Source organism: Colius striatus, chromosome 3, assembly GCF_028858725.1.
Source record: "Colius striatus isolate bColStr4 chromosome 3, bColStr4.1.hap1, whole genome shotgun sequence".
NCBI classification, from domain to species: Eukaryota; Metazoa; Chordata; class Aves; order Coliiformes; family Coliidae; genus Colius; species Colius striatus.
Genome location: NC_084761.1, coordinates 52519028 through 52534676, shown reverse-complemented (window position 1 = coordinate 52534676; position 15649 = coordinate 52519028). Strand labels below are relative to the sequence as shown.

Below are 15649 nucleotides of genomic sequence, written 5' to 3'. Positions count from 1 at the left end.
GGAGTGGGGGTTGTTTGTTGTTATGTGCTTAGGTTTGGGTTTGGTGGGGTTTTTTTGTGTTTGGGGTTTTTTTTTTAAACAAACAAAGAAAAAGAACAGGCAATTTGCTGTACTCATTGTTACTGCTGACTTAGCTTTACCGCTGACTACCGAAGTAAGTTCCGAACAAGAAAATACATAGCATATGCCATCTTGATAGTACTGTGGAGAGTGATCTAGACCTTGTTATCATTCCCTGGAAATGTTGTATTTTCTGAGTACTTTAAGCTTTTCTCTGTTCCAAACACAACCTGAATTAATATTCTTAAGGAGACCTAAACCGGAAGTAACCAAAAAACCCCGCAGCTAATTTATAGACCGTTGGTAGGTATTGGTATAACCTTCATTAATATTTAATAAGTCATCCAAACACTTCAGGCTAAGATTTATGGTCTGCACTAAAGCTTGTACTATAAATTGACTGAATGGAGAGTTGTCTAACTCAGGCTGCTGAACAAAAGAGATTTTTAAGATCAGGAGGAAAAAAAAAAGGGTAATAATTGGGTAAAACTGAGTAATATTGAGTAAAAAAATTATTTGCCTTTCCCAACTGCAGCTGTGCATCCATGGAGACTCAGCAGTTTCTACAGAGCAAATCCAACTTCCAGCTCTGATTCCATATTCTCCAACAGCCCAGGCTGTAGGTCATATGGGCTGGAAAAAGTCACAGCTTCCTCCCATTGAGGGCCTGTAGCTTGAGGGCATGTCTGCTCCAGAAGGAGCTCTGCTAGGTCTTGTTTCCTCCCCACCAGCCACAGCCTAGAGCCATGATCACTCCCCCATCTTGTGATCCAGCGTAGCAGATGCTTTCCACAAAACTTATGACCCAACACATGGAGATTTTCATAGCCTGGGAGGAAAAGAACTTGAAAGGTTTGCCTGAGACTTAATGCTGGGCTGCTGGAGACCTTCCCAGGCCCCCCAGCACCCATCCTCCTATGCCTTTGTCACAGCATTCTGTTTCCTTCTACCTTCTAGTTTAGCTTGCCAAGGTTGCAGCTTTCGTAGCACAACAGCAGCCAGGCTGAGATAGCCTGGCCTTCCTGCTCAGCCAGCCAAATCTTCACTGATGTAATTGCAGTCCTTGCCTGTCTCCAGCACTGATGTTGCAAGCCAAGCAGCACCAAACAAACTGCTTTTCTTCTCTCTGTTTTACTCTTTCTCTTTCCCTTTTTGGTCACTGTGGTCACCAAAAAACAACCCTGTATTCTGATATTTCTTCCGCATGGCAATGGACTCACCTTTAGTAACACTGGCAGACGTTATGTCAGCGTGAATTTGCTTTCTTTTAAAAGCTTTAAACTGCTAAAGGCACAGGTGTAACAGGAGCAGACACCACTGTTATAAATTAAAGCTTTGCTTAATGGTTTTGTATATTCAATGCTTTCTTGCTTTTTCCTCCTGCCTTTCCTCAGCCTGTAATCATAGCTTTTAACAGGGTGAACACATGAAATACAAGGGTGAGCCTCTTAAGACATCAACTTAGTAATGTTTTATACTCCAATTTGTAAAGGAGTGAACAGTTATGGTCAGTACCTAATATCTACCTCATTTTATCTCCCTCCCCATGGCCTCAATTTTGCCTGCTTCTGAAGCACCCCTTCTCCACCACCCTTTGGTGATGCAATCATCATGCTTTCATCCCCACAGATCTCATCTCCCAGCTGTCCTGTCCTTGAAAGGAGAGGGGACCTACTGGTGTCTGTCCTGCACACACCAAGGGACAAGACCACCATGTTAGAGCTCATGCGATCATGCAGTCATCGTTCAACTGAGATATGATATCTATTTTAAAGCTATTTGTCTGAAGTTTTCAGGACCTCATTTTGTGTCTGGGCCTCGCACAATAAATTCCAACACACTTGGAGCAGGCTGGATTTACTGCACATGCAAAAACTATTTGCTTCCAGTGGAAGTCCACAAATCCCCAACCAAAGGGCCAGTGTTCTCACAAATAAGATTTCGGAGAGAAAGGGTAGGAAGTGAGGGGAAAAGGTCACATCAAGGGAAATGATGGGATTAAACTGCCACCATATCAGGTTAAATGACAGCCTCAAAGCTGTCATTTAAGGCCCTTATGTTTAATAAAACGTCATATTCTCGGGTGAGCTATTTAAAAAAATGTATCCGCAGTGAGGTAGGTCCAAGTAATTATTTCAGGGGCTAGATGTTGTGCAGGCCTAAGTAAAATGACTTTAAATAGCACACTTGCCATCTAAAGCAGTGAGTCAGAGCATCTATACTGAAAACCTGCCTACCTTGATTAACTATCTAGGGCTGTTAACATCGCCCTTAAAATTGTACATTTTTTACTGTCTCTGGAGCTACCTATTTTGTTAATGGTGACAGATTTCTGTTCAGCCTTAGTACGTACGTAGGGCTCAAACAAAACCAAGTTGAACTGACAAATAATTAAAACTGCACATCAAATCACTGCTGCTTCCATAAACATCTGCTCTGAAATGCTACTCAAAATTAAAGTGCTCCATGGAGACTAATCACCGTTAACCCCTCCAGACACAGGGTAATAGGCAGTACAGACAAAAAGCAGGAGGAGGAACAGGAATCTATCTGGAAAGAGGTCCCTTGTCTTTTCTACATACTGTTAGATAAAAGGTACATTGAGAAATGCTGTAGGCATTTTCTTTAGAGTTGCTGAGCAATGTCAAGAAAAGTAAAAGCAAGCAGCAAATGCTCAGTGCTTTTGGTACTGAGCAGTGTCGTGAAGGCTGAATTGCTCAGAGACCATCTCCTTCACTCTCTCCTGAGACACCCCTCTGGATCTGCACCATTCTGCATCTCCACTTGATCTTACAGTTCTGCAACTCTCCTTTTAGGAGATGTGATACACATCAAGTACTGGAGCTCAGTCGCATACTTAAGGATCCTTGACTACTGCAAAGTAAAGTTGCTCTGCTTCTGTCTCCATTTACGTCTAATTACAGGATTTTGTTGAACTAGCACAAAGTTAAAATGAGCAAAGGAGAAGACAGCACTCAGCAATCACCATGTGCCATGTAACACCTCCACAAAATCAACTTAGAGATGGCCAATCCTTTACATCATTTTTTTTCTTGTAACCTTCAAAATCCCACTTTCCAGCAGATACAGCATATGGAAAATGAACCAGCAGGAAAAAAAAAATGGTGTTTCACTGCAAGAAACAGCAGACCTAATCTAAGCATTAAAAAAAGCAAACAATGGAGGCAGAAAGCATTTATTTTCAATTATTGTTGTCTTAGCTCACAGCACAGGGCAGACAGGGCACCTGAGCAGGTAAGGTTTCTTGCAAAAACACATCTTGGTAGAGGGACTAAGAAGAAAGGGGAAGGAAGAATCCCTCTCCAGCTAATGAGCAGGCTGAATTCAAGCTCACGTCCTCTGAGGCACTTAAAATGTTTAAAAGATTAAATAAATATTGGTTGCTGCGCCTCCATATTTACCGTCGCTTTTGTACAGTACCCACCTCATTTTCTTGCCCAGAGCCCAGCAGCGATGTTACCTTCTACGTTTGCTAAATCTTCTTCTTAACTAAGATGTCTTAAAAAAACACAGTGATACATCTAAACATTTATATCATCCTTGCGTTTAGAGAAAACCTTGCTCAAGTGTTAAGCGGCAGGCAGAGTTGCACCCAGGCAGGCTCTTTACTTTGGCAAAAACACAACACTGAACTTTTCACAGCAAGTAGGTAAACACAGGGCTGCATACAGCAGGTAGTCTGGCAGCACCAGCACTATTGAGAAACAATGTCAGAACAACCTTGGCAAAAGGTGCTCTGTGAATTTTAACAATGGTTATAAGCACAGGAGTTGAAACAAACAAACAACAGTAACAAAAAGCCAACCACAGCTGCCATGGAGAGTGCCAGCCTCTCACAGCCTGAGTGTGCCAGCTGCAACGCTATGTCCTCTTCTGCACTTACAGGGTCATTCCATATGACTTAGTAGTAATCAGCTCTAGTAGTTCAAAACACACCCAATGGCTGAACTTCACCCAGTAAACACGTCTTTCCAGTCCTCAGCAAGGACACTTATTCGCTGATTGCATGCCAGCACTTCTATTTAAAGAAGTGTTATTACAGGAAAAAGTTGAGCAGAGACAAAGTCCTCTCTGGATCTTGTACCTTATCTGCAGAAATCCATCAATTCACAGTATGTTTCCACAGTGGAGCTTCACTACAGCCACAGTAAGATGTGGTTATCTGCAAAGCCAACTGTATCCCTGAGAGGGTTCGATCTCCAGACAGTCCTAGTGGCCCTTTTTCGGGGCCTACCAAGCAGTTACTCTGGCTCAGCCCAGGTTATCCTCAAGCCTTTTCCTTGAGGTACAAGGTTTTATACCTGAAATAAGCTGCAAGGAGCAGCAGTAGTAAAAGGTGTCTACCTTCATCCTTCAGCTCCAAAACTGACTCTCCTAAGCCTTCTCTCAGATGTCTCCAGGTTCTCATCACGCAGGGCGAGTTCAGGCTACATGCTCAGGGGCAATGCCAGGCTGCTTATAAGCAAATGCTCAGCACTGACGTAGGTCAGACTTCTGCAAAAATTACATTCTCAGAAGACCCTCATACATATCTTCCTGCATGAATATCTGTCTTTTTAACTGACATCACAATTTAAGATGCAACAGCTAATGAAAGAGAAGGAAAGTAGAGCCACTCATGAGACAGTTTTAAGACTCTCTCAAGCTGAACTAGGATACGCAGTACATTGATTTCTGTATGAAAATACATCCATTTTACTTTACAAGAAAACTAGCACAGTTTTATTTACATGAAAAGTAAATTAGGAGAGAGTCTTGAAAACAAAAACCTTATGAATAGAGATGTAATTCGATTTTTATTTTAAAAAGCACTTGGAAAAAACACTAGCATCAGACAACCAAGAACAATATTGTCTTAAATCAGCCACATTGTCATTTGGATTGTGACAGAATCTGAAAATCTCTTCTAAATACCAGAATCCCACTGTGATAGGAACCAGCTACACAGAACACAGATCCTGTGCAAGCACAGGTAGCCTGTGCCTTAACACCTCACACAATTCAACTATTGTCATTGAACTGTATCTTTGAAACCAAGTACCTTTCTATGTTTAAAACAGGTTTTCACAACAAGTCATTAATTTGAAGAAGGGCTGTTTTTGTAAAAAAAGTGGTGCAAGATAGTAGTTTACATGGTTGAATATTTTGCAGCCAGAGAACAGGAGCAGATCTTGGCATTGTCTTCCCTTTGCAAAATCTATAAGCAGATAGATGAACTGCCTGACACTTTAGAAGTAGTCCTTGCAATGACTGTGACAAAATGTACCATGCAGTTATTGGTAAAGGTTATAAACGATAAATGACCAAAACCATTAGAGATGTATGTAAATTAACCAGTTCTAGGCACTGCTTTCAAATAATTGAGAAACTTAGTGGAAAACCAGTTACAAACAGGACTTATAGAGTCTGCACTGTCTCAGGTACTACACTTCTTTAACTCAAACACCACAGTGAGGGGCTGTTAGGATGTATTTCAAGTAACTTAAATGCTTTTGAAAGCCTGATGAAACAGCAATCACTAGGTTTTTGGTAGGTGAAGCATGCTGTACTCTGAGTTTTTTTGTTTTCTTTTTTTTTTAATTTGCAATTCATATCTATTCCTTTTTATTTGCCACAGATGATAAACCTCTTTTAAGACTACCAGTAGTAGTGTGCTGGATATTTCCTCATCCCATGAGCTGTGAAACCCATTGCCCCAGGACGCTACAGTTATTAATATTTTACAGGCATTCCAGGAAAGAAGGAAAAATTCACTGTGGATGGACTGACTAAAGATTTTAAAATACAATGACATCACCTCTACTAGAAGCAAAACTGGAAGCACAAATCACTGAAGATGCAAGCACATGGTGGAGAGTACCATGGTATGTCTGACCTGTTCTTAGAACCTTTTGTAGGAATCCACTGTCAGCCACCATCCAAATTATAAGGCTCAGCTAGATTTGCTTTTGATTTGACCCAGACAAACCTTCAAAAAACTCAGAGTAGACAACACAGGAGCTAAGTAGCCACTCCCTTTTGTCACAGTTAATGGATTATAATGGTTCCATAGGGCTGCATTTATCTCTTTGCAGAGCCCTGCTGTTTAGGGATGTCGGGTAAAATAAATCCATCAGACAGTTACTTTGATAATCTACCATGCATGAAGAATGTTACTTAGGGCCACAACTACTGTTAGCACATACACTCATTTCTAAGCATTACAAACAAGATGCACAACAATGAAGACTACTAGTCATCATCATTACCAGTCAACACCTCAAGCAGAGAACCCTTTCTTAGTTAAGGTAATACTGACTTAGCATTTCACTCACCTCCTCCTACCTTTTCAAATTTATTTTAACCTTAAGAAAAGACTTCTACTGATATTTCATTTAGTGACACTTTTCTTGTTTCTCTACAGAGCTATTAAGCTAAATGCAATGCCATAGAACTTAGGAAATCATGCCTTGATTTCTATCCTGATTCTCCTCATTTAAAAGCTTAGAAGTTATCCAGCTTCCTAAACAGAGGTTCCTGCAGAAGGGGCACACCTTCAGAACAGATCTTCTGCAAGAGAAGCCCATCCTAGTGGTGAAACAACAATGGCTGTTCAGAGTGTAAAGGCCACCATTCAGGAGAACAGATAAAAACTCATCCCAAAAGTTAAATATGGGAAGAAGCTTTCCTGCTCTTCTACTTACTTCTATTCAAGACTGCAGTGTGTCAGCTTCTGATAAGAAAAACAAAGATTTTGGACTTTGCAGGTACAGGAAATTATTGCCAATTTTTGCCAATTCACTTTATTACATACAAACATTTTTGCATGCACTACTCTAATCAGGTTTTGCTTTCTCAGGGCGAGTTAGTTGTGGGGTTTTTTTTGCAATTGGAGGAAATAGTAAAAAAAAAACCCAACCCTAATGAGAATGCGAAAGCTGATGGATGTGGGAGCTCTCTGCCTACACAGAACATACAGTGCAGTTCTTACAAAACACTCCTCTATTACATACTGTCTTCTCTTTCCTCTATAATAAAGGATAACACTTACCTCCACTGAGAGATTTTAAGTAGAGGATAAAATTTGTGAATGAAAATTAATCACCTTGAATTATTAATGAAATATTTCAGAACATATTTCTATTTCACAATCAAAACTTATTTCCAACTAATTTAGATGCCTACCGGCAAGGCACAAAATTACCACTGCATATTTGATAGCTAGAATGAAATCTTCATGGTGTAACATTTAATTTTATCTCTTTATTATAAAATATCTTGAAAGATCAGTTATTCCCAAGACTACACAGAACAGATTAAGAATTAGATAATAAGAGAAGAGACTGTTCTTTTCAAACAATCCATCAAGCCTTTTGATCACATTGGGAAGACCACACACTATATCCCATATCATAATACTGTCTCAGGGTAACTATCAGGACAAAACAGTCCCTCATATGGACTGAAAATAGGCTGTGGTTCTACCTGATTTTTGGGCCCTAGGTTTCCCAACCCCAGTACAGTGTTCTAAATATCAAATTAAATCTTTCAAGATAACAAAAAAACCCCAAACCCCTTTCAGAAGCTTATCTTGTTGGAGTTAATCCCTGAAGGTTTCCATTAGCACTTTCACAAATATAGGGATTACAGGAAAGAAGGTTGTAGAAGGGTGTTTCATGAACACTGTTTCCTCACTAGAAAAGGAAGAAAAAACATCCTGTGCAAATGTTGACAAGTTGTGGCAGTTTTTCCTCTTGAACAATTTATGTGTTCTGTAAAAGGCTTGTTCAGCCTTGAGTTTTTGCTCTTGGGGGTCACTTTAGTTCCTGAGGAATTTGTAAGCAGTCTGATATAAAGCATCTACAACATCTAGCTGTTCTCAGAACTACCAGGGTGGCCTTGAATACACCTGACATCACTGAACCTGCTGGTGGTTACTTTTTTGGAAATTATCTTTCTCACGGAGCAGGCTGGTTCTCTAAGAATATAGATCATGGGTCAAATATGGCTGGGGCTAAGTAGGGTATAAATACCAAGTCCTTCCAAAGACCACTGTAGAGATTAATGCATTCAGAGGTACACAAAAGTATAATTGTTGCCATTTTTGTAAGATCATTTCCAAGTTTAGAAAAATTTTTTAATGCAACCTTTTGTTGTTGTTTTGTACATAATTGTGTCAAGTGCATTTGCTCAACACTCCACCACTGCTTTAGAGCATTTTTGTTCTTCACAATGTGCAGGAGCATCTTTGCACATATATATTTTCACACTAATCATAGTTACATTACTCAGAAAAATCTGGCCACTACTCCTTCCTTGTTAAATCAACTGCTGGGCACTTCACAAGACACATTATAGATACCACACACCTTCAAGATAACAAATAACCAGGTTCTACTAAACTTGGACATAGCAGGAGGCAGGCACAGTATAAATCTTTGCAGAGACTAAACCTCACTTTTTCTTTAAGCCATCACTCCATACACGACAATTGTCAAATTACAAGTTCAACGAACGGATATCCTAAAACCTAGTATTCAACACCCATAAAAAACCCCTAAAAACTACAGAAAGAAGGAATTGTCAATCAGTATGTCCAGAATTGAAAGAAAAAAAAAACCATGAGAAGCTCATTGTAGCACAGAACAAATAGCTTTAGATGACAAAAGAACAGAAAGTCACCCAGAAATAAACTGATCATACACATGTTTAGGCAGACTAATAACACTAAAACAAATTAATCCATGCTGGATTAGGAGCAGACAAGACTTCTGAACATTCATCTCATGCATTTAAAACCTGATCAAAAATAATTGCATCTACTCCAATCTCTACATGTCTTTCACAGAGAACATCCATCCTGGCATAAGGACTGAAGATCACCATCCACCTAATTATTTGTTTCTAATGCATCCAAAACTGATAACATTCAGAAGAATTTAAAAGTGAGAGAGAATGAATAACACCTCTACACATGAGCAGAAGTGCTGACCATAAAAAAGCAGAGTTGTCCAGAGTTCTTCCAAGGAAACATTTAAGGTATACATAATTACAGTACATTTTTCAATCATTTGTTTCCACCAGTGACAAGGTGTATTCTTAAGAGTAATTATGGCCTAGATTTAGCATCTAACATGAAACCATCACAGCCATTCTGGCAGCAGATTTTTTGTAAACTACTGCAGCAGTTCAGCTATTCAGGATATATTTTGATGCTTGTGTTAACGGGATCACCATGTAATGTAAGAAGTGCCAGAATACATGCTGTTAGCATTTTTCACATGTCTGTGATTAGTCTCCTTCTTAATTTAGCTGTGCCTCTCTTAACCCTACTTCAACTAACTAGTAGCAAGATGGGTGGAGCCAGCCAACACCTACCTGCCACACTATCTGTTCAGCACCTAAAGAACTATATTCCAATTGCTATTTCAATTCTTTCTTTTGGACAGGATTCTCTTTTGAGTTATTGCCCTAAAATCTGTCTGACAAGTGGGAAGGCTGCCTGGTTGCCAGCAGACTAGAGGAGTAGATCCCTGGCTGTCCTCACACAGTAGATGAGTGCCCCATGATGTCATTTAATTCACTTTATGCTATTCCGGTTACAAACCGCTATTCTTGTGATAGAACTAAATTATGGATTTCCAGCTAAATTCATCTTTTCAAAGCAATGCCCAACCCAAATATAGACAACCATCTCCATTATTAGAAGGAATGACATGAAATGCTAAGATATGCCTACAGATTCTGTGACAGAAAATATTTAGATTCTTTATGGTGGAAAGTAAAAACAGCTTTCTTTAATGTCACAATTTACACAATAAATCTTTTGTTATTTAAACCGCAGAAATAACCCTTGGTCTTTATAGAAATAATTCAGAAAGTTTGACATGAAATACCATTTTCATCTCTCCAAAGGTCAACCTGAGTTTTATTCAGTGGAAGGTGGACTTCATTGCAGTTGATCAAAAATAAAGAGGAAGAAACTTTGCACAATTTCTCACAAAATAGGAATTCTTCCAAATTGCATTTGCTAAGTGTTTGCAACCAAACTTTGTTTGCAACCAGTCCATTCATGATGTAGAACAAGAGCAGGCCCAATTCTAACTGAAGCAGGTGTGTCTTAAAAAATAACCTCTCAGAAATGGAGGTATAGAGAGGTGAAGCCCTGTTCTTTTCCCTTCAGTGTTTTGGAAACCTCCAAACAATCATTATTTCCTTTACGACATTTATGCCTTTCAATAAATATTGATTTTGTTTCAGAGTCGTGTTTTTTTAACATCACATGATGAATTTCACATGGTTAGCTTCCCCACACACTTTTTTTTTTTTTTGAATGCACAAACATCAGCAATAGTATAGTCACAACCTGCAATCCCAGAAATAGCATATCTAATTTTGGCTGAAGGTGTCAGCCAAGCATAGGACCTGCAATAGTGTATTTCAATCTGACGTGCATTGGACTTCTTCAACATGATCCCTGAAAGCCAACTAAAAAACAAGGTCATGTATGTTACCCTGCAAAATATGGATGGGCAAAATTCCAGGAGTAAATTTTTCGGGCTTCTTTGGAATTAATGGCTTTTTATAATACAGAATATTGCACTGTCCTTAAAGCAACTATTTAAATCTGAAGAGCTCTTCCCTTCCATAATGCAATTGTATTACAGACCTTTCTTTTAAAACTGAATTTATTATTTGGAGTAATATATATGTTTGCTGCTGTGTATAAACAAATAATTCAAACTAGCTACACTTGTATCCTCAGGTACATTTAATTTTGATGAGACAATATTCTTGTCAATTGATCAAATAAAATTATTTTACATTTGGCTCAAGGACTTATACTAGTCTAACCGACATTGTGCCTTTGCTTTGTATAAATAATTCATGTGTTTATACATAGTATTACACGTTTTTGCAAAACTGTGTATGTTTAATACTTTATGCAGATAATTACATTTCACCTTCACAATAGTAATATACAACACTTGGTTCTCTGTGTTAGGACACCTAAAACCTTTCAGTTCGATTAATTCCTCAAAGGAATCAGGAACACCACTGTATTGATATAAGCCGTCTAAATCCTAGTTTTGTTATGAATTAATGAAATTCCATTATCAGGCAAAGACAGGCCCAGTATGTTTTCATGACAGCTTCAAGTACCAATTATCTGTGATTTTCCAGTAAAAAATCTGACCTTCAAGCTGAAACTGTGATTATCAGAGAAGGGATACTATCATGGGCTGAGGAAATCTCTCAGCAGTATTGTCATCTTTGTCCAGGTAAGGTCAAATTTTCCAAACACCATGCATGCTGCTTAACATAGCAGAATTCAGACAGCACTCACATGTGCTGTCATGCTATTAACAGTGCCTCAAACCTAGCCGCAAAACCAAGATTTCAATGAAATTGTATATTCTAGTAAGTACATGGAAAATAAATTCTGTAAAAAAAAGATAACATTTACACTCTCCTCCAGAAAGGAATTAAACATATATATTTCTAATTTTTATTCTGTATCTGGCATAATACATTTGCTGTCTCTCTTCATGAATTACACAAAAAAAAAAATTCCAAAACGTTTTTCCCAGTTGGCTGAAATAAATGTTTCAATGATTTTCATGTTCCCCTCTTCCCAGAAACCCTATAATCAAATGCAGAATTGGTTCTGTCATAAAACCCACTTCATGTTTCCTTCTGGCTCTCAAGCAGCATGTCTTAGTAGTGAAGCAACAAAGAAATTCTTTTTAGCCTTGAGAAAAGCCATGATGCATTAAAGGTGTATTGAAACCTCTTCTCCTGAAAAAGGATTAATCTCAAGGATTGAAATGAGTCCTCAATAAAGAAACCCCCAAGCTGTTACTTATAGCCAAACTGTGGGCACCGCAGGTCCAGACCTGGGAACTTCTTCACAACTCAGGTTTGTCACGTGCTTTGCTGAGAAGTCTGAGCAAACCTTTGGTTTATAGTAAGCAGTTCTGGATGAGGGACAAAGAACATAATTGAATGATTCCCCCCAAAAAACTGTCAAGAAACAGGATTAACCTCCTCTTTCTGCTGACTTTGTTTTCTAGAATGACGATGCAGTCTGAATAACAGGTACAGTAACATCCTGGTGCCTTCTCTCTGTAGTTACTTCAGGCTTTATATATCATCCAAAGTCCATCCTCCAGAAAATTATGGGAGTATCTTTAAAGTTTATACAGATTTTAACAAATCAAACATTTTAATATGCTTTTCAAGCCCTACAATTTCCTATATTTATTCCCAAATACTCACATTGTCTAGAAGCTCCCATTAGTATCACTAGTCAATTTAGGTTCAGTTGTCACACATCCAACAATATGGAATTTAAGAAAAAAATACAATTATTAAATCACAATAGTTGGCCACACTGTTATCTGGGTAATAAATCCATTGACCCAAAGACAAAAAATGCAAGGCAAGAGCAGGAATCAACTTTTCTTATGTCACATCCTTATCTAAGAAGTATTTATTTAGTCATTGTATTTTCACTACAGTTTTCCTATTTGTCCCCATAAAAATGAATTCTTATATAATTGTTTGGGCCTAATGAATGTATGAATTGAGGGTGATTTTTGTCTTATTCTTGGGACATCACCTGGAACATTACAATCCCTTGTTTTCATTTCAAACTCTCAATCAGCTTGACAGTCTACTTTTAAAGGGAGGAAATCAAGAGCTATGCATCAGGTAACAGCTCAAGTCACTTTTCACAAGAGCACAAAAGAACGTGCAAACTGCCAACTTCAAAGAAACTGAACATTGTGAAAAGTGAACTCTCCTCATTAGACCTTGGCATTGTCCTCTCAGATTTAGGAGTTGTTATTTTGCTTTAAATAAACATCACTATTCCTTTCCTAGGGAAACTCCTTGTCTCTGTTCCAATTATTTCTTTTAAATATTAAACAGCAGGAAACATTTGTGTTTCCTTGTCACATCCTGTCCTGTTTACACAGCATCACACAGTCTCCTTTGAAACGCCGGCTCATACAACAAGCCCGACACACACAGTTCAATCAAAACATTTGCTATTGTCCTTTGCCAACTACAAGCGAATTTCTGCACAACCACTGAAAAAGTTTAACGGTTTCAACAACCATCTAAAGTCGAGCTAGCACGACTGTCAAGGAAAGGTATCGTCAAACTGATCTGCTTCCCAGCTACCAGCTTGACTTAAAGAAGAGAAAGAACAGACAAAGCAATTCGCTCATTCACACAGCGGAGCTCCTGGCAAGAGCTCACTCTCTGTAAAACCGCTGCTTTCACTAAACACTCGAAAGCAGAAAAAGCACACAGACAGTTAGAGACGAGTGTGAAAGGGTAACTTACATGACTTAGAAAGACAGTGGAAAAGGACTGCTGCAGTTTCTTCGTTATTTTGCACTGCTGTTGGCAGAGCAGAGAACCAAAAAAGTTCACCTAAAGAAATTTCTCCTCTTAGTTCTCTCTCTTCCAGTTCATTTACTCTGCAGTCTTTCAGCCTGAGGAGATCCGATAGTCAAAAGTTTATCCCCTTGTATTTCCGAATGATATGGCCGACTTTCCCTGGACACATACCAGTGATGCAGTAAAAATAGACAAAAGAGGGGGGAGGGAAGAGCCAATCTAACTTGAGTCTGAATCTTCTTAACTCAGTGTTTTCTGCAAAAGCTGTTCTTATGCCAGAAGCTCCCATCTCTACAGTAACTTGCAGAGCACAGAGTCATCCATCTGGTTTTCATGAACTCCAAATTACAGACAAACCAGGGAACATGTACAGCCCAGTTTCAGCAGAACTCCCCAAGCATCAGCCTTACAAGTAACCTGAGGTACAAAGGCTTTGAAAATAAACAGGCAGCCTCATGTCGGGATGGTGCCCTGCCTGCAGATAACTGACTGCCCCCAGCAGCTGAGAGCACCACACATCCCTCAGCAGTGGCAGCCGGGTCTCCCCCTTACGGAAACAAATCCACCTCGCAGCCCTTCCTCCCAGCACAAACAAACACCCTCCCTGCAAGAGGGAAAAAAATATCCAGTGCATGACTCAAAGTAGTTCAACAGCTTAGCAAGTCACATAGAACAACCCGTGTTTTATAAGCAGGAAGTGAATGCTGATCCACTTCCATCCTTTGACTGCATCCAGGTGGGATGCAAATCTATTGCATTGGGATGTTTTGTTTGGTGGGGTTTTTCTCTAAGTCAACTCGCAGCATCAGCAGACAGTCACTTTATGATAGAGAACCATCCACCAATTACAAGAATGAACTTTGTATGAAAAGTATCACAAGCAAAAGTTTCAAAAGCACATTATGGAAGTCCCTTTCAGTCTCTATTTTCAGCTATTTAAAAGTCTACCTGATCAAATTCAGGTACCAGAGGCTTGAGGGGTGACCTATATCTTTTTGGTTACCTCAAGGCTTTTGAGTTAGTACTAAAGAACACTTTATTTTTTTCCCCCCAAAAAAGGGGGAAAAATTATGGGCAAGAAAAAAAGAGTTCTGCCATTGCTTAAAACTAAAGTTATTATCTGCATGTTCTTTTACTTTAATACATCAAGTTTTATTCAGTCTTTGATTTTGCCAAGGGACTTTTGCAAGCTTTTCTACTGGGAGTAATCTTACTCCATTTGAACAGTGAGCATTTCAAAACTAGGCAGCCTTCATGAAAGCATGGCTGAATCAGTACAGTGAGTCATTAACAAAATAAAAACACCATTGTAAATACTCTGGCTGGACTCTTGTCACCTGCTCAGTTTTTCATCTTTGCACAATTAAGATTGTGCTGATTGTCTACTCATCTTGTACCTGGATCCCTGGATACAGGATTGACATGACTGGACTGTTAATGTCAAAAGCAGTTTAATTCTTAAAAAAAACCAATTAAGAAAAATCAAGACTCTAATCAGTACAAGCAAAGGAAAAAAATATGAACACTTTTTTGTGTGTGTATGTTGTCTCTGCTGTCACAATTCCTTCCAATATTCGTATAACCCATTGAATAATTTTAGTCATTTCAGGTAGAGTGACAGAGATCTCAGAGGCATTAAATTCCTTCAGTTTTTGTGAAAACAGGCAGCCCTTCAGATGAGTGAAATACAATCCAGTGATACACTGTAAAAGGCTACACATGAGCTCAGTTTTATTATTAGACACCAGTGCACCCCACACAAAGCAGAGATACATGAAAACAGATTTCATGTGCCCTGCTGCTCAGCTGTTACCACAGTTGTGCATCTTTGGCCTGCATTCTAGCATTTTTCCTCTCCTCTATTCTGTTCTCCCATCAAGGCAGTAAGCAGTGAAACACCTGAAAAGCACAGACATCTGCTGAAGCAAATAGTATTTTTTTAAGCAGTAGTAAACAAGGTTTATTAGCAGTTGAGTTATTCTTCTCCTACTTAGTAAACAAATGGCATGAACTGATTCTATCTTGGTCTTACCAGGACTGATACTTTTCATGAAATCAAAAGTACTTGAGCCTGGCAGAGCAGACTTCCAGGTTTGAGGCCAGGGTACAGCAGAGTAGACTTTGTATGGTTTTCTGGACATATAGGCTTTCTTCCCCACAGTACAGGACAAGTTGAATT

At 39.0% G+C, this 15649-nt stretch overlaps 1 protein-coding gene across 5 annotated transcripts in view; it reads right to left on the bottom strand.

Annotated features, from left to right (window-relative positions):
* Window positions 1–15649, bottom strand: part of TRIM2 (tripartite motif containing 2) — an 88847-nt gene that overhangs the window by 48466 nt on the left and 24732 nt on the right. Inside the window, exon 1 of one of the 5 annotated variants that reach the window (XM_061993002.1) lies at window positions 13414–13953. The exons of the other annotated variants lie outside the window; for them this stretch is intronic. The gene's annotated coding sequence lies outside the window, so the exon portion shown is untranslated. Of the gene's footprint in view, window positions 1–13413; window positions 13954–15649 lie in introns of those variants that run through there. 5 annotated transcript variants of the gene reach the window in all.